Genomic DNA, 19,682 nt, shown 5'->3' with positions numbered 1-19,682 from the left:
TATGTAAATGTTGTCCTATTCTATTATGCAAGCGCGCCTTTTTTAAGGATATCGCTTCAGCCCGCTGAGCTCTTCCCAAACGGGACACGGCGAAAGGGACGCGCTACGCTGAACAATGGGGCTTCTACGAATAAATTTTGACGCTCTTCCACTAACGGAGCCTTAAACCTAAAGACGGAGCGAGATAGAGAGAAAAAAATCCTCAATAACGAAATACACTATACCACCACCACCACCACCACCACCACCACCGCCTTTACAAATGTATATTAGCCATTCCTACTAAAGCGTATTTTTAAAACCCTACTTCATCTTTTTCCATCATTTCTATTCCTGGCTAGCTTCGCCAAAGGGAGGGGGCATAATCCCCTCGAACCGGCACCACTAGGAGGACATATCTTGCCCGGGATGGTACCGTGGGTAAGGCGACGGTGTTGTAAAAATATTGCCGCCGCGTCCCGAAGTTTTATGTAGATATGAAACGGCGGCGAGGAAGGGTCCCGGGCTACTTTGAAATTGTAATGCGAACGCGGGTTTCCGAAGCGGCCCGGTCAAGTATTAAAGCAGCGAAGCTCTTAATGCTTCTCGTCCCCATCCTCTCTCTCTCTCCGTGAATAAATGAATAATAGCTGCCGTATAATATTAACGATATATCCAGCCCCAATTTTAACCAATACAACCAGGCAGCGTATACCCCAGCCTGTCTCGGGTTTCGTCGGACCAAAAGACATCGCTTTCGTATTTCGGAATATCCCCAAGACCAAAAAAACCCACGAAATTTAAAATTTCCGTTTATATATTATCAGAAGTTAATAATATAACTCTAACGTGTGAAGTGGCCATCCGCGCCGTACAAATGAAATGGGAGAATATACCAGCATTACGGTTGAAATTTTACGGCAAAATAAACGATAAAAATCAACTGACTAAAAATATTTATATATTTAAAAATCATATTTTCATTCTCTAATAGTTTTGGAAAATCACAAGTTTGTTTTTTCCAAAAAATAAACGGGAACTAACGAAAGGGGCTTGTTTTAAGAAAATTAAATACTTATTTTGTAGGGTAAATAAATAAATAAATAAATAATAATCAGCTAGGCTAATACCCAAGGCACCACCTTAAGCCTAAGTCATCAAGTGACTTTTAAGGCCATTAATTCAGATGGCTGGGTTACATTGCGTAGGAGGGTGGTGGCAATCCTTTCATGCCACGCGAGCCAACAGCACCCTACACTAACTATTAACGTTATATCCTTCTGATATAAATAATGATACTATGATCTCAATTTCCTAACGGCAAAATTTCACTTTATTCTCCTTTATCTTTTTAAAGGTAAAGATTTCAATATGATACATGGTCATCAATAAAATTAGGACGCTCATTGCTGTTTAAAAGTAGCGAGTCTACGGCAGACATTGGAAGATCTAGAAACGGCCGATAAATTATGCTAAAGAATTCTATTAAGCTATACGAAAAAAAAGGGGCGGAATGCATTACGCAAATCCGGATAAATTTCTTCTCCGAAGCGTCAAGCAAGCAGCGCTACCACGTGTTGCTCCCCCATGCGGAAGATGTAAATATTATTTTATATATATAAAAAAAAACGTTATCCGTATCGTCAGAACTACCAAGTTCAATTCCATAAGTTACCCGCGCACCCCACTCAGCTAGTTTTGAAGAAAAAAATCTAAAAAACTGGGCGTATTTTATAAAATGATAATATACCGTATACTTAATCATCTCAATGATTTTTTAATGATTTGTTAAATTACGAATATAACTACGAGTCAGAAACGCTTTTGTGATGAAATTTAATTGTATGTGTGTGTATATTTCAAATAAAATAAAACAATTTAGTTTATTATTAGTCAACTATGTTATGTAAATATTGAAGAAACGAATTTGATCAATTTCTTTGTCGTTTTTTACCTGAGTTGTGTGGTCTCCTGCCACGCTTTTGTGTTCTCACGCAACGAGCTGTGAGTGGAATTAAAATTTTGGTCTATCCTTTCGTAAAGGAAAAAGCTCTTATTTTTTTTTCATTTTCCGCATCTCTGTGGTTTGATATTATATGTAAACTTACAAACTGGTGTTATGATGAGTTCTGGACTGTTCTCAATACCATATATTCTGATAAATATTTGGATTGTGCCTCAAAAGTTCACAATCTTTCTACTAAGGCTCAAAACATTTAAAACAGCCATAAAAATCCCAATTATTTTAATAGAATAGACAGTTTAAAATGTCTTTTATTAAGTAGTATACAGAAAGAGTAGAGTAAAGTTGACTATTTTCTATATGTTCTATAAATACCTCAAAATATTTAGATTTTTCATATTTATAGGAAAATCGCAAAATCTCTATAGCTTCTATGCAATTTTTGTATTAATAATCAGCTAGGCTTATACCCAAGGCACCAGCTTAGGCCTAAGTCATCAAGCGACTTTTATAGCCATTAATTTTTCTATAGGATTGCGATTGAATTTCTACAATATTCCTATAGAAATAGAATTTCTATATTTTTGTAAAGTTCGGCCTCTAGAATGAAAGAGAAAACACATCAGGAATTGAAACTGTTGCTAGCGTGAAAATTGTTAACGTAATTGTTTGGATGGGCCATTTGCATATTTTGTTCTCGGATAACACATATGGTGGAACCATCTGGAAGTCAAGCTGGGAGTAAATGTGATAAAAACCACCCAAAACAATACATAATGGTAAATGATAAGGACTTATTATTATTTTATTTTAGAATACAGGAAATGTAATATAAAAAAATATAATACAAGTATGACCTCGGATAAGATTAGCCACCAAAAAGAGAAATAACCTGTGTGGAAATTTAATTTTTAATCGTAAAACTAACAATTCGAGTACGCGGAAGATACGATTCGATTGGAACATATATTCACTACAAACCAATCCATATTCAAAGATCGTTTAACGTATTACAAAGTTTTTGAGATGGAGGAATGTATATGTTATAAAATAAATATTTGCTTGCAAATGTGTTTTTATTTCTTAATTAAAAAAAACTTTCATTACTTTAAAAATCCTGGAATTAAATTAAATTTTGATGGAAAATTAAATTTTGAAGAGATTCCATTGTTATTAATAATAATAATAATAATACCACCTTAGGCCTAAGTCATCAAGCGACTTTTAAAGCCATTAATTCAGGTGGCCGGGTTACAACCGATATAAATCGCTCCTTTTTGGTAGAACAAACGAGAATCTCATTTGAATACAACATCATACAGTTCTTAAAAAGACTTAGGGTTTAGCAAACCTTGAATATAATTTTCGAAACCTAATTCTGGTTGATGATTCCCGTTTGAACACTCGGATACAGCGGCGACCCTGAAAATATTTGTACCTCTCAGTGTCCCCCTTGACGAGAAGTCTCCCAAATAAAGCCGAGATTTTTCTTATGGTTCTTGCAGCGAGGAAAATTGCGGCCGGCGTCTAACCATGCGGCTCTACGTTGCGTGACCACTTTCTCTATTAGCCATCGCAGCGAGCCCAACCGACCGTGACCGGCTCTTATAGAAGGAGCGCTTACCAACTACCTCGACTTTCACCCTCTCTTTCAAAATTGACGGCCAAATACCCTAAAGACATAAATTCAAGATATAACTGAGACTTACCTTCAGTTTGCAGGCGTTCCGTGAGTCCGGCCGGAGTTGCTGGTCCGAGTACCTACTTTACCACGTGTCTTCACCCGACCGCCGAAACTAAAGGCGTAGAGATGCATTGTGTTTTCATTGCATTCGAAGGCAGGCATACGCCGTGTGTGTGATTGATATTTGACGGTAAAATCTGTTATTTTATTTTAACAATTTAAGGAATTTTACTTTAGAGTAAGCTCTTTGAACGTATATTTTAAATAATTTAATTTGAAATGGAAAATTACATGCAGGGAAGAGGCTAATGGACATCGATAGAAAATTGCAGGGAAGAGGCAAATAGACTTCGATAGAAAATTGCAGGGAAGAGGCAAATGGACTTCGACAGAAAATTGCAGGGAAAAGGCAAATGGACATCGACAGAAAATTGCAGGGAAAAGGCAAATGGACATCGACAGAAAAATGCAGAGAAGAGGCTAATGAACATCGATAGAAAATTGCAGGGAAGAGGCTAATAGACACCGTGAGAAAATTGCAGGGAAGAGGCTAATGGACATCGATAGAAAAATGCAGGGAAGAGGCAAATAGACATCGATAGAAAATTGCAGGGAAGAGGCTAATAGACACCGTGAGAAAATTGCAGGGAAGAGGCTAATGGACATCGATAGAAAAATGCAGGGAAGAGGCAAATAGACATCGATAGAAAAATGCAGGGAAGAGGCTAATGGACATCGATAGAAAATTGCAGGGAAGAGGCTAATGGACATCGATAGAAAAATGCAGGGAAGAGGCAAATAGACATCGATAGAAAAATGCAGGGAAGAGGCTAATGGACATCGATAGAAAATTGCAGGGAAGAGGCAAATGGACTTCGATAGAAAATTGCGGGGAAGAGGCAAATGGACTTCGATAGAAAATTAAAGGGAAGAGGCAAATGGACTTCGATAGAAAATTAAAGGGAAGAGGTAAATGGACAGCGATTGCAGGGAAGTAGCTAATGGACATCGAAAGAAAATTACAGGGAAGAAACTAACGACCATTGTTAAATCATTCTCGGAGTGACGTAATTTAATTAACAGCCAATGTATTAATTTAAGATTTAATTCCTTTGTATTTTATTATAATTCGTATGTAGTTTTACACCTAACCCTTTAATGATTATATTTTATTTCCTTGCCAAAAGAAACCTCCCTTATACATTGTTAAAATAATAATTTTCCATCGTGGCCCATATTGTGAAACTCCTGTAGGAATTCAACGCGGACCCTAACCATTTACGAGTTGACCACTTGTCACCCCGAATTGCAATTACAAATCTGAGGTATTAAAGGCCCGAGCTTTGTATTTTGTCATCTGTCCTTCAAGCGTCGTTTCTTTAAATTTCTTAAGTCTTGTTTATTTTAATTAGCGAGTGCAACTACACTTCGATTTTAGCTACGTAGTTCGGAAGTTCGTGATTTTAGAGAACTATTTTTTAAGTCAGTAGCCCCGTTTCTGCCACCCCCAGTTCTCCCAAGCTATTTACTGCACACCATCGATACAAAAATTCAGGGAAGAAACTAATGATCATCGATACAAAATTATTATGGAGAAAGCTAATGGTCATCGATAGAAAATTAGCATGGATAAACCTAACGGCCATCGATAGCAATTAGCATGGATAAACCTAATGGTCATCGATAGCAATTAGCATGGATAAACCTAATGGTCATCAATTGCAATTAGCATGGATAAACCTAATGGTCATCGATAGCAATTAGCATGGATAAACCTAATGGTCATCGATAGAAATTAGCATGGATAAACCTAATGGTCATCGATAGCAATTAGCATGGATAAACCTGATGGTCATCAATTGCAATTAGCATGGATAAACCTAATGGTCATCGATATCAATTAGCATGGATAAACCAAATGGTCATCGATAGCAATTAGCATGGATAAACCTAATGGTCATCGATAGCAATTAGCATGGATAAACCTAATGGTCATCGATAGCAATTATCATGGATAAACCTAATGGTCATCGATACCAATTAGCATGGATAAACCTAATGGTAATCGATACCAATTAGCATGGATAAACCTAATGGCAATCGATAGCAATTAGCATGGATAAACCTAATGGCAATCGACAGTAATTAGCATAGACAATCCTACTGACCATGGATGAAATTTTGCATGGGAAAAAATAGCTATAGCAGGGGAATAGCAAGAATAAAAACGCATGAACATCAAGCTCTGCACAAAATTAACGTTATTCACGAAAATGTATCTATTATGTTCAAATAGACCAAAATAAAAAATACATATTTTTCTGAAATATTTTAAAAACTGTTTTCGGGGTATACCCAAAACTTAATTAGAAATGTAAGTGCAATTAAAAAGATGGAACTATTTTTAATACACGTATGAAGTGGCATGTTTATTTCTCTTTCTGTACAAATTTGACCAAATATACGAAGAAATGATGTTTAGACAGAACTAAAATGAAATGTTTGAGCCGCGGGGAGTGCCGTTTTTAGTTTCTAAACAACGAATGAGGTTAAAAGCTGACCCCTCTCTGCGGCGTCCATTTTGATTTTTGTACTCTCACTTGATGAAAAACACCTCTTCCATCTTTGTCACCTGCAACGATAAAAGATAAATGTTTATTTACAAATGTTCAGTTCTTGGTGTGGGTAATAAAAAATATTTTTAATTAATTATTTTTCTTTTTAAACCAATCACATTTTCTACTCAATCTAAGTCTACCGAACTCCACTGCAAAAATACTTTATGTAAACAGAATCACTTAGAAAAAATTACCCAAATTACTGTAGTCTATAGAAATGTTATCATATTTATATAGATATTGAAAAAACCTAAAACGATATTTGATCTATAGATTAATAGAATATAGAACTTTATTGAATATTATGAACTATAGATATTCTATAGATTTCCATGCAAGTCTTTAAACGGTTTCCATTGGAAATCGTAGTACTTAATAACAAGTTTTATTTAATATTCTAGTTTAATTTTTGGAAAAGGTGCAGAATATTTTCTGCCTGTTTCGCTGCATTTTTCGGCTTGTTTATTGTGTCCAACTGCTGCATATTTCTCACCCGTTTTATTGAATAATAATTAACTGTTGCATATTTTTGCCCTGTTTTACTGAGTCTTAATAAACTGGCATATATTTGTCCTTGTTTATTGAATCCTAATAATATGCGGCATATTTCCGGCCGGTTTTATTGCGTCTAACGAAACAGCTGCATATATTAGCCGTGTTAAATTGAGTGCTACTAAACTGCTTCATATTTTCGACCTGTTTCAGTGAGTCCAGAAGTTCATAATAAACCCCTTCGGGGGAAGTATTCCACTTCGGTTTATTCATGATAAATCATTCCGCGGCACTCACGGGCTCTACTTTAACGCCGCGTAATACAAACGAGTCCTACTCGCGGATGGTAATAATCCTACACCATACGCGGGTTCGCCGCCCGTTGTCTGCGGTCGGCATACGTAAAGAGCTTTAAATAACGTGTCTTGGATGACGTTTAACATCGCTGATAAAATTATGAAAGGTATACTTTTTAATAAGTTAAAATAATAGAGGAAATTAAATATTTAATATCTTTGAAAATAAAAAAGAGTGTGAATGGAAAATGTATTTCAAAATATTGTTGAAATAATTTGGTTGTTTTTCTGAAAACTTCACCTTATGATGACATACAGTTTATAGGAATTCTACAAAGAATCATAAGTGAAAGAATTGACAAGGTAAATAATTCCAAGATTTCTAATGTGAATAAGTAACATCCAGGATTGAAAATGCATCTGAGAAAATTATATTAAATACGAGTTGAATTATATATTTAAAACTTAGTGTGTACAAACGTTTATTATCTTACTAGAACAACTGTGATAAAGATATAAACCTTAAATTTATTGGTTTATCTATTTGTTTAATAAAAATATTAAATTTATGTAACATAAAACAATGAAAAAAATGCCCATGGAAGTAACTTTAAACATAGGATTTCATGCCTTACATTAGTTGTTTTCTAATAAATTAGAAGTTATATTAAAAAATAAATTTTGGTTTTAAATAATTGTATTGAAAGTAAAATAGACTTAAATCATATACACTTCAAAATTATTTCCTATTTATTTTTAATTGGCTAGAGCTTCAGCATGATAATATCTATTTTTGTTCTTTACAGTTATGACTAAAATTTTCATAGCCTTCAAAAACAGCTCTATCATGATTATATTTTATAGAAAAACATTATCTAAAGCTTCACAATATTATACAATTAACTTATCATTTATGTGTTCAACATTTTTCCAACAAAATAACACTCCAATCATGGATTAATTAATCCATGCTCCAAATAATCGCTACATGAGAGGAAGGTAAGTGACTTTTGGAAAAAATTTGAAGAATACTTAAGTGTTTAGTTATTGACTTCATGCCATGTATAATATTTATACTATTTTAATTAATGTTTTTAAATATATATCCACTATTAGAGTATTATTGTCATTATTCTGGATAGAAAACAGAAACAGGTCTTAGTCAGACAGAAGACTTAGTCTCAGGTTGTGCAATATTGTTAATTTATTTCTCTTCAGTTGATGGTACTTTTTCGAAACAGTCTTCAACAATAATATTTATTTCTTAGACAATAAATTTATCGAATTTTATAATGAAAACCAATTAAAATTAGTAATATAATACATGCAGCCAAAGCTAAAAAATTACAAACTTTATCCTCAAGACTGCAGACTCAAGTTTATTTCTTACAAAGATTCCTGTCATTGTTTCATATTTATTTTTTAACTTAATTAGTTAAACAGCCTTTAACGTAAAAATTATATTACATTAAATTTAATTTATAAGGAAAAACAGTAAATCAATTTATAATTGTCGCCTCCAGCTCGGTCTAAAGACGCCATTTTATTTTTAAAGCCCTGAAGCCACCCGGTGACTACCTCTGGTACTACTTTTTTTTTTTTTACAAAATACGTCATAATACTAAGAACCAATGGAAAGCGCCCGCGGTTTTTGAACTGTCGCAGAATGATCTATCATCAAAGTAACATGCAGGGTTCAATGAGAAATGGAATACTTCCCCCGAAGGAGTTTATTATGAACCTCTGGTGAGTCTTAATAAATTGCGGCATATTTTCAACCTGTTTCAGTGAGTCTTAATAAACTGCGGCATGTTTCCAGCCTATTTTATAGCGTCTAACTAAACAGTTGTTTTAGGCCTGTTTAATTGAGTGCTACTAAACTGTGGCATATATCCGGCCTGTTTTATTGAGTGTTATTAAACTGTGGCATATATTCAACCTGTTTCATTGAGTCTTAACTAAGCTGCAAACATAAAAATACTGTAGCCAAAAAGCATAATTTTTCCCGTATCATTTGTTTGAGTAGATTTACGTACATATAAATTCGAAACTATGACGTAAGTATCACTTTAATCGTGCTAGTAAACCTTAAGCCGTTTAAAAGTTGTCCGAATTGGCTAATTTGTTATTTCTGCGGATGCGTTACTTCGTATACAAGGCGATATCATCTCATAAATTCGGGAGTCGAGGGTGTTTTTCCTCTTTCTCGCAAAGGTGGCCTGGGAGGTAGCCTGGGAGCTCGCCTGGGAACTCATCTGTCAGCCTGTCACTGAACCTGACAGCTTTTGGCGCTTCAACAGAAGCGTATAGCGGTAAATGGATCCTTCACGTGGAAAGTGAATCCAAATTGATGAGGTTTCTAGCTCCGAGTAAACAGTAAATATCTCTGCCGGTAATATTTCTCCTATTGTGACTGAGTGAGAAGCTAGCTCCGTTCCTCACCCACATACGACTCAATTTGGGCCCTGTATATCCGGAACCGAGTCAAACGGGTCTTATTTTAAATCCAAACTTCAAACAGGCTTTTTCTCTTTTATATTTATTTTTTTCACGGAAACGAATATTTACAACCGTAAGTCATTGTATAATCAGCTGCCTGGCGCGATAAAAATCTATAAAGTCGACGGATTTTGCACTTTATAATTTTCAAACTATTTTCAGGTAGGATATTCCAACTTTTTTGTAGTTGTGGGGCTAAATAATAAAACCATTGGTCAGAGGGAATAGGGAAAATTTAATACATCTCTTTCGACAGAAGCATTAATCTCCCTATTTTATTAACTAAATTTCGAAAGAAAAAATACTGCTCAACATATCACGTAATTATTTTCTAAAACTACTACAGAGGAAAAAATATGGTTTATAAATAAAAATACTAATGTTTAAAATTTTTTAGTTTATTAGACTAGTTTGGCGATAATCAAGTTTTAAAGCTTATGGGGTTTACTTTAATACTATTGAACTGTTCAATTTAAAATTGTCATTATTTTAAGCAATAGGGTCAATGGAGGTAAGTGTGATCACCCCTTATTATTTCCCCAAATATTATTATAACAAAATATTTGATGAATGGATATTGAAATATACTTAATTATACACATTTTGTATATTTACAATATGAATTTAAATTAAATTTAGTTTTTAAAAATTTTAGTTAAAAAAATGTCATACTCTTCTACTCGTGTTTAGAGATTTTATGCCCAAAGAAAAGTTCTGTAATTTTTTTTCTAAATGACGAACCGGTTTTACATTTTGGTATTTTGTAGCCTGCTTAACCTTTTACCTGCTAGGAAACTTTGGTGCTTTTGCTAATATTTTGAGCTTTTCAAAATTTAATCTGAAAAAGTCTTTCAAAATTTGCAGTGCGGGGTAAGTGTGACCACACGAAGATATTATTTTACAGCTACGAAAAAAATTAAGCTTTATTGGGACACCATTTTTAACCTCTGTATGCAAATTCATTGCGATTGGTCAAGGATTTCAAGTGATCACAATGACCCCACCCCCCTATCACACTGGCCCCGCATTTTAGGGGTAAGTGTGATCACTAACAGAGTTACATGAAATAATTAATATTTATATCACTATTTAATTGATAGTATATTTGATTGCGTGGTTGTGTAGGATAAAGTGGCCGTATTAATGGTACCAATTCTTAAGCGGGTGCTATTTTTAGTTTAAGAGTAATTTCAAGTAAACTCCCAAAGAAATATTTTGATCACACTTATACCTCCATTGACCCTATATTAAATACGTCCAAATAAGTTTTTAGAATTTAAAATATATTTTAAAAACACGAAAACGCGGTACTCGTACTGCAAATACAATAACCCCGTTTCAAAGAATATAAGTTCTCGTACGCCTGGCACCAATACGAACAACTTGGTTGATTGTCGCGGGTTCATTTGAAGCGTTTCCCTTGGCCGTTTCGCTTAGACTGAAATCAGATTTATCGCATATTTTCCAGATGAAAGCATTCGATAAATAAATTTAATCTTGATGAACATATTAACATTTTTTTCTTACACTCCTATCGTTAAAACGTAACGATAGCAAACAATCGATAACTTCATTTGAAATTTCGTAGTTTTCACCAATCTATTCCGATCGTTCATAAATGTAACGTCGTAAAACGATCAATGAAAGTTAAATACATTTAGTTAAAGATAAATTCCGGTTCTAAAGATAATTATACCATTATCCGCTAAACCAGGATCAACGAAACGGTACAAATGTTTTGGGCCCGTGCAGGCGGAGGGGCCCGGGATTTAAACCAATATCACCCCAATACGTATAGTTATCTTAAATAATGATCGCTCTCCTGGAGCCTGGAATTATTTTTAACCGGGGTTGCGCTACCTTTCATTCATATCACAGAACCCTTCTATCTTAACAGCGTTTCAAACCCATAAAAATTATAACTCATATCATAGTACTCTACTATCTTAAAAGCGTTTCATAGCCACGAACAGATCAACTCATATCACAGGTACCCTCCATTGTTAAAAGCGTGTCGAAGTCATAAAAAGATCAACTCATATCACAGTACTATCTTAACAGCGTTTCATAGCCACGAACAGATCAACTCATATCGCAGGTACCCTCCATTGTTAAAAGCGTTTCGAAGTCATAAAACGATTAACTCATATCACAGTACTGTACTATCTGAAAAGCGTTTCATAGCCACGAAATGTTCAACTCATATCACAGGTAAAAGCATTTCGAAGTCATATCACAGGTACCCTTCTATCTAAACAGCGTATCGAAACCACGAACAGATCAACCCTTATCAGAGTACACTTCTATCTTAACACAATTTCAAAATCACAAAAAGATCAGTTTATATCACCGGTACCCTCCACTTTAAAAAGCGTTTCGAAGTCATAAAAAGCTGAACTCATATCACAGGTACCCTCCTATCTTAACAGTGTTTTGAAACCCCGAATGGAAAAACCCTTTTCAGAGTACACTTCTATCTTAACACAATTTCAAACTCACAAAACGATCAATTCATATCACAGGTACTTTCCACTTTAAAAAGCGTTTCGAAGTCCTAAAAAGCTTAACTCATATCACAGGTACCCTCCACTTTTAACAACGTTTCGATGTCATAAAAAGCTGAACTCAGGTGACAGGTACCCTTCTATCTTAACAGCGTTTCGAAACCACAAAAAGATCAACTCAGATTCGGGCCAAAATAAGCGAAGTTTCTTAATAATTACGAGATAATAATCAGCAGAGCTAGTATTCGGGTGGATTGATTGGTCTTTGATATCAGGGGTTCTTTATCAATACAGGGAGGGGACACGGCGCGCAGATTAATAACGAGAGAGGGAGAATAGAAAAGGTGGTGGCCTGAATTGAATATTATTTTGGACCCTATCGGGAGCGAAGGACCCTCCAGGCGACCAAATGAATTATGATTTTTTAAACCCGCGAATTTCGTGGATAAAACTATTTATTTATGATTAGGCCCGCTGCGAGTTGCAGTCCCTTATCTCTGTCAGCGGTGCTTTGAACTTTACTCCTTCGAAATATAAATCAAAAGAAAAATGATTTGGTTCTCCTTAAAAATATACCTATATAGATAGCCATCTATAGATATAAAAGCTAGGCCTCGCGAAGCCTTTGCCGGTAAAGGGGGGGGGGGGCGGTGGGCCCCTACCTCACTGTATAATTATATTAGACATATTAATGTTTTTATCATTTTCCCCCCATCTTCGTGGAAATCTCAGATTTACCAAAAAGAAATGTCCAAAGGTTAAACCGCAAATCCGATTCGAGAATATTAGCGACTGATATCGAGGACTGTTTCGATATTTAGAAGACTAAATTGAGTTATTTCCGAAATGACTTCCAGATTCAATTAGCTCAGAATATACGTTTCAACTAGAGGTATTTAAGCTAGGTTGACAAGTGAAATGACTATAGTCTAAGCTAGCACTATATACATCGAAATGTACTCGTAACGTCACACTACTGTGGATTCATTTTGGTGGCGCCATCATTTGTCCGTTAACGTAAACTTTTAAGGGACCTTTTAAATATTATTATTATATTATAATATTATAGTAATAATTCATAATAATTCGTAAAATATTTAATATTTTAACTAAATATTAATTTAATATGAATCATCAAAAATCTTATTAACAAAAATTCCTAAATAGACTTATTTTTTAATTTCAAAGGTTTATTTACTATTCGTCAGTATGACGAATAGTAAATAAAAAAATGGGCTACTTACGTAACAATTTTTTTATATAAATGTTCCTTTAATTTATTATTTTAACTAATTACTACAATTCCTCTAAATAAAAATGTAATTTAATTTACAGTGATTAAATTCTCTCAATGAAATATCGATCTATAAACGTCGATAAACCAGCTAAATATCTATAAGAAAGCACTCTGCCTTTTGATGTAAGCCAACTATTAATTTTCAAAGCCAATATCTCTTTGTTCTATGTTACCTTTATGACCTTTTTTCGACCTTTACATAAAACCAATTTCCTACACTGTTTGTACCTAGATTTATTCCATCTTAAACTATATTACTTTTTTTATTTACCATATGTTTGCGAAAAAGCCCTGCGTGACTAACAAGGAAAGTACCCGAGGCGTTTCTCCCCGATTTTGTTTAAACTCGGGGGTTAAGTAGATCTTCATTTACCTTGAAAGCTCCTAAAGGGAAAAGTTTCAATGGTCATTCGTTTTGACCACCAAAAATGTTTTTCAAACTTTCTCTACGTAAAATAGCATGGCAAAATCACGAATTGTAATTTTAAAAAAAATATATTAAAATTTTTGGGAAAAACAATTGGGTAAAATCGATAAATTTGGGTAATTGATTTTACCCATATTTATCGATTTTGAAAAAGGAGCCTTACAAGCCGTGATTTTCCCATGCTATTTTACGTAGAGAAAGTTTAAATTGGAGTTGTGATAAACATTTTTGGTTGTCATGGCAAAACGAATGGCCATTGAAACTTTTCCCTTTATGAACATTCAAGGTAAATGAAGATCTACTTAACCCTCGAGTTTGAAAAAAATCGGGGATAAACAACTCGGGATGTCTCCTTGTAAGTAAACTTTATAAACCAACTAAATAAAATAAAAATATAAGTTGGACGAGATAAGGTCACCTTTTTTCAAAGCTAAAAAACAACTTAAAATTAAATATTTTACTATTTGGAAATTTTAAGAAAGTTAAGATAAAAAAATACAATAAATTAAGGTAAATTTCAGTAAATCTCAAGTATAGTTTTACATAAATGGTTATTCTAAAGACGCGCAGGAAGATCAAACTTTCGTAGTATGATTTGAACTCGTCAATTTGAAAATTTGTATGACCAAAATTTGGAGGGAGCAATTAGATCAGTCAATATTTTCCTACGCCCCTGCTTCACGCGTAAACCCGATTAATTTTGATTTTTTCCTTATCTCGCTAGTTGGGATAGACATTTGAAAAGTACCGGATACTCCGAAGTTTGACCCACTAAGACCAATTACGAAGCACGCTCGGCCATTAGGTAGAAGAAATAAGATTGGCTGATCCCATAATGAAGTAATTCGAAGCTATACAGAAATCTCAATTGTACCGTTCTTCCTATATTTACAACCAAACGAAATCTTTTTTTCCCCGTACGTCAAACTCGCCAAGCAACAGTTTCGCCTGTCTTCATATAAATGTAAATTGAGTTTTATTTTCCATGTAAATGCTTTATCCTCATTGAAATTCATTTTTCTAAATTGCAAAACTGTTCTGCCGTTCCTAACAAAAGAAGCCATATTCGGCGTTATAATAATAATGATTTTGTCCATTTTAAATTGCATTATCTAGTTTGTTAAACCAACCGATCGTTAGACCCTAATTAAGTTAGGGCCCCGATTAGGAAGTAATAATAATAATGAAAAAAATCTTAATAAACCGGGAAATAACGTAACAATCAAAATGGCCTTTATACTGAAATATGCAAGTTGATACGAATAAAGAAATGTAACAAATTATTTATTGTCTGTTAAGATATATTTTATGGTTTTTAAAGGTAAGATTTCGGATAAATGAAGTTGCCTCAATAAGCCTGAAAATCAGATTTTGGCAATAAAATTTCAATATTTTTTGAAAGCTTGAAATCTTACAAAGGAGACTACCCGAGGTGTAACACACCGATTTTGTTCAAACTCGGGGGTTAAGTAGGCCATAATGAATCGTGAAAATTCCCAAAAGGAAAAGTTTCAACGGGCAATAGTTTTGCCATGGCAACTGAAAATGTTTTTGACAACACAAAATGGAAAATTCCTTACCGAAAATAACATGGGATTTCCCAAAAAATTAAAAAATTTAAAATGCGAAAACTAGAAAAGATTTATCAAAATTGACGAAAAAATTAAATTGATCAAATTATCAAAATCCCATGGTTTTTTCGGTAAGGAATTTTCCATTTTGTGTTGTCAAAAACATTTTCGGTTTCCATGGCAAAACTAATGCTCGTTGAAACTTTTCCTTTTGGGAATTTTCATGATTCATTAAGGCCTACTTAAAAACCGAGTTTTAACAAAATCGGTGTGTTACACCTCGGATAGTCTCCTTGTTAGTTATATCCAGTAATAAACAGCTAGCTCTTATAGGGCCCGCGCTATCGGCGGTCTCGCGCTTTATTAACGGTCGGCTTGCATTTTCTTTTAAATTTTCGGGAAACAAACTTTAACCGAATTTTTAAAAAATGAAATATATTTTAGCTGGTTTTTTAAAAAAACAAAAAAAGTAAGTTTTCATGTACGAAGGAGTCAAGGTTCGTTTAAATAGATTTGTTAAATGGTTCCAGTAAATTTTCCTTCCTGGACGGTTATAAAATATGATAGTACGCGGTATTGCAACACAAAGAAACTATAGCGACTATACCAAAAGATATTTTTTTTTGCCTTTTATAGTCGGGAGAGTAATTCTTCACGAATTAAAGTGTATATAGTTCGTTTAGGGAATTTAATAGCGGCCACGCCTCGCTTCAACTTTAAATTTAGTTCTTTTCTCATGGCGAAATTCTCCTTTTTAATAATGCCATCCCTACCTACCGTCTGAACGATTTAAATATATTGTGGGTTTGCTCGATTGTGCGCTGTTCAGATTTCACCGCATAAATTTGCACACCAACATTCGGCTATTATCGCGCCATTGTTCGGCATATATGAATGAAAGGTATAAAAATTAGTCCAGATTGCCAATGAAAAAATTTCTCTTCGCGCATAAAGAAGGTTTTTTAAAGGTCATTTTTGCTTGCAAGCGGAATAATAGAAGCGAGATAATATTATTAACGTTTAGTTAATGCCGACATGCAAATTAAATCCGAGAAATAAATTAAAACTAAACCAAATGGGAATATAGAAAATATATAGCTAACGTTAAGAGTTTTTAAAGTATTGAATATCAATTCTTTATGGACTATAATATAAAAAGGTAAATTTTGAATACGTGTAATTTGAACGTAGTTAGCAGGGTTATTGAGCATAAATTCGCGATAAATTAGATTGAGAACTTATTAAAACCTTTATAACAGCTTATTTTAACTATTTAATTAAAATAATCTCAAAATAGTCGATAGATTATAAAATATTGTGTTAAGAAAAAATATTTAAATTTTCGAGCAAGTGGCTTCTGGCTTTTACAAATAGCTCGGATTCAGTTGATATACAATTAAGAAAGTTTTGATGTTTTAAGTTCACTAGTTAGAAGATAGTTCCGAGCGACTTCAGTCAGATGTCGCTTCATTAGCTCACGTTGTTTGGCTTTAAGTTTTAACAAATAAGCCTATCCCAACCTGTCATGGAAACTAGCTCGCGGCAGACGAAACAAATCCGTCATCCTCATATTCAATGATTAATTATTAATTAGCAAAGCTCTCAGGATTCTAGAAACTGTCATCTGCTAAATGATGGTTCATCCAAGAATCTAGACATGACGCTGGTATCATTACAAAATTTCGTCTGCTGTGACCGTTGGTGGAATCTTTATAACAATCAGCTAGGCTAATACCCAAGGGACCACCTTAGGCCCAAGTCATCGAGCGATAATTCAGGAGACCGGGTTACAATGCGTATAAGAGGGTAGTGGCGAGCCTTTAATGCCACGCGAGCCAACAGCTCCCTACACTAACTATTACCGTTAACCTCAAAAAGTTTTTATGGAAAGGGGAAATAGAAGAACTCAGGAAAAACCCAATAACCAGCGAATAGACAACTTGCAAACTCAACGCGGAAGGAGTTGTTCCGAGTTTCCACACAGTTCCACAAATTGAGATCGAACCCGGCTCCTCTAGCTGCGAGGTGAAAGTTCTAGCCACTTCGCCACCCCACCATTATATGCTTCTGGATATACTGAAAGAAGATTTGAAGTAGGCAAAATCTAGCGTGCATTCCCTCTTTAAAGCTACGAAGCGTTATTTTAGTTTGAAACGACGGAGAATTTTGGCTTCGTTAAATATAATGCCCCAAGATTTGGAAACAATGTAGTCATTGACATTTCCCAATACCAGAAGTGACGGCTACGGCCATTTCACATCGTACGAAGCGCGCACCGTGTCGTGCTCAGGGGGGCCAGGGTGCAACTCGGCCCTTTCGCTATAGCCAAAACCAAGAGAAATCAGCCCCTTCGTAAGTGGATGGTAGGGTGTGAAAAGTTACACCCGCCATTTACGACTTTTGCTCCGTGAGCTATCATTACGTACTTTCATGCCAAACATTACGGCGATCACCGAAAACTACCATTTCTTTTTCCGAACGTCATCTTCGACAAAATATACCGTGAGAAAAAAACCGTGAAAGACTTCGAAACGCGCCAGAAAGAGCGAACAAGAAATATCTTCCGCGTAAATTCTCGGAACTTATAAAGCTCCATCCGAAGGGAGGTACCTTCTTTTTGGGTAAAATGGTATTACCGGTATACTTAGAAGTTTGTCCTCTCTATGCCCCTAATTAGGAACCAGGAAACCCACGCCAAATTTGAGACGGTGTCTCCCTTTTTTTAGGGCTGACGTTCGCGACACTCGTTCCGTCGGTTTTGTCAAATTATCGCGTTTCTTTGCTAATTTTGATTCTCTTGATTTCCAAAAATTGACAATGTTGTCAGAATTTTTATATTTTCGGGAGCTAACAATTTGAAAAAGAATATTTCGAAACCTATCAAATTATTCTCGAAAAGATCTACTGACATTCTTAAGTGCACAAAGTAAAATCATTATTAAATACAGGATGTTTAAAAAGGTTACGCAATGATTTTAAGGAGTTATAGGGGGTGAGTTGAGAAGTATTCCTGTTTTTTTTTTTCATTTTCCTACGATGAGTGAAAAGAGCGCCAGAGAGATTCAAAGTGTGGCCTACTAGCCCCTGGAAGTAGGCTGCAACAAGCGCCAAACTATGCAGCAGGGACTTTAAATACTGTTTAAGTTTACCTTTTTACGCTGGTTACCTCGATTTTTTTACAAAGTCCCTTTTTTTCTAATCACACGAACTCAAACCATAATGTTCGCATTTCCCTGCTGCATGGTTTTGCGCATAATATTTTGAAAAACCCTGTATAATTGGGTTTAAAACTGCTATGCATTTTCAAAAACGTATCTGTTAAATAGGAGATTGGTCCTCATGTAAAAACGACTATAAAATGGGACAGTAATCGGTTGAATTTTAATATTAATTTACACTTAATTCTTAAAGAACGAGCTTGAGCGAACAGTTCCTAAATATTGAGGTCGTGCTAAACCAAAATAGCTAGTATCTGTGAAGTATACAATGAAGTAGTTTGTAGGTTTCTAACTTAATATTTACTATAATCTAAGCTCAAAATCTTTATTTTAATTATTCCTAGCAATCGTACAATATGATAATTATGCATTTAAAAACTAAATTTTTAATGATAATCTGTTACGCCAATAACCGTTTAAATTATAACCTGACTATGGAATGTGATTCTACACGAATTATTAGTACTGCCGTGCAAAGCACAAAAGCATAAACGACCAAATTTTCGATTTACAGATTTTGGTTTTATTTCTCCTTATTTTATACGTTCAGTTCAATCTTGAACTAATTTTCGAATTTAAAATTTTTGTTCTTAGAGAAATGACTTGTTGCAAAACGCATTATTTTAGGTTTTTGCATTATTTTCAAACCAAAAACGCATTATTGTGTTTATTTTCTTTAAAAGTCAAATCAAAACGCATTTTTTTCGCGTTTTAAGACATGGTTTTAATGATATTTTTGAAATATTGTTTGGCCTGTAAATTGTTTAGTACCAGAATATAATTTGAGTTGAAAAATCCAAGACTTCTATATAAACTTGAAAGAAGTAAGTTGCGGTATCTTAAGGCGAAGAAAGTTTGAATTTCGCGGGTTTTCTCCATATTTTGGTTTTGGTCGTTAATGCTTTTGTGCTTTGCACGGCAGAGTAGTCTAACCACGCTCGAGAAATCGACAAAGTCAGCCTTTGACAAGGCTTACAGAAGATTCAAAAGTAAAAATAACGCCACATAAATGATGAATTATGGAATCTGAACACCAAATTTACTAAGGAGACGACCCGAAGTTTAACACACCGATTTTGTTCAAACTCGGAGGTTTGGTAGACCTTCATGTTACTTCAAAAACCCTAAAGGGAA

At 34.5% G+C, this 19,682-nt stretch overlaps 1 protein-coding gene across 2 annotated transcripts in view; it reads right to left on the bottom strand.

The window, feature by feature from the left end:
• Positions 1 to 6,041: 6,041 nt before the first annotated feature.
• LOC149933370 (POU domain, class 3, transcription factor 2-A-like) overlaps positions 6,042 to 19,682 on the bottom strand; it is a 64,341-nt gene continuing 50,700 nt past the window's right edge. For both annotated transcript variants that reach the window (XM_090156268.1, XM_090156269.1), the window contains one exon: positions 6,042 to 6,258. The gene's annotated coding sequence lies outside the window, so the exon portion shown is untranslated. The remainder of the gene's footprint in view (positions 6,259 to 19,682) is intronic.

Source organism: Leiobunum rupestre, chromosome 8, assembly GCF_980474605.1.
Source record: "Leiobunum rupestre chromosome 8, qqLeiRupe1.1.hap1, whole genome shotgun sequence".
Lineage (NCBI taxonomy): Eukaryota > Metazoa > Arthropoda > Arachnida > Opiliones > Sclerosomatidae > Leiobunum > Leiobunum rupestre.
The sequence above is the reverse complement of the archived record's forward strand: the minus strand, read 5'-3'. Positions and strand labels throughout refer to the sequence as shown.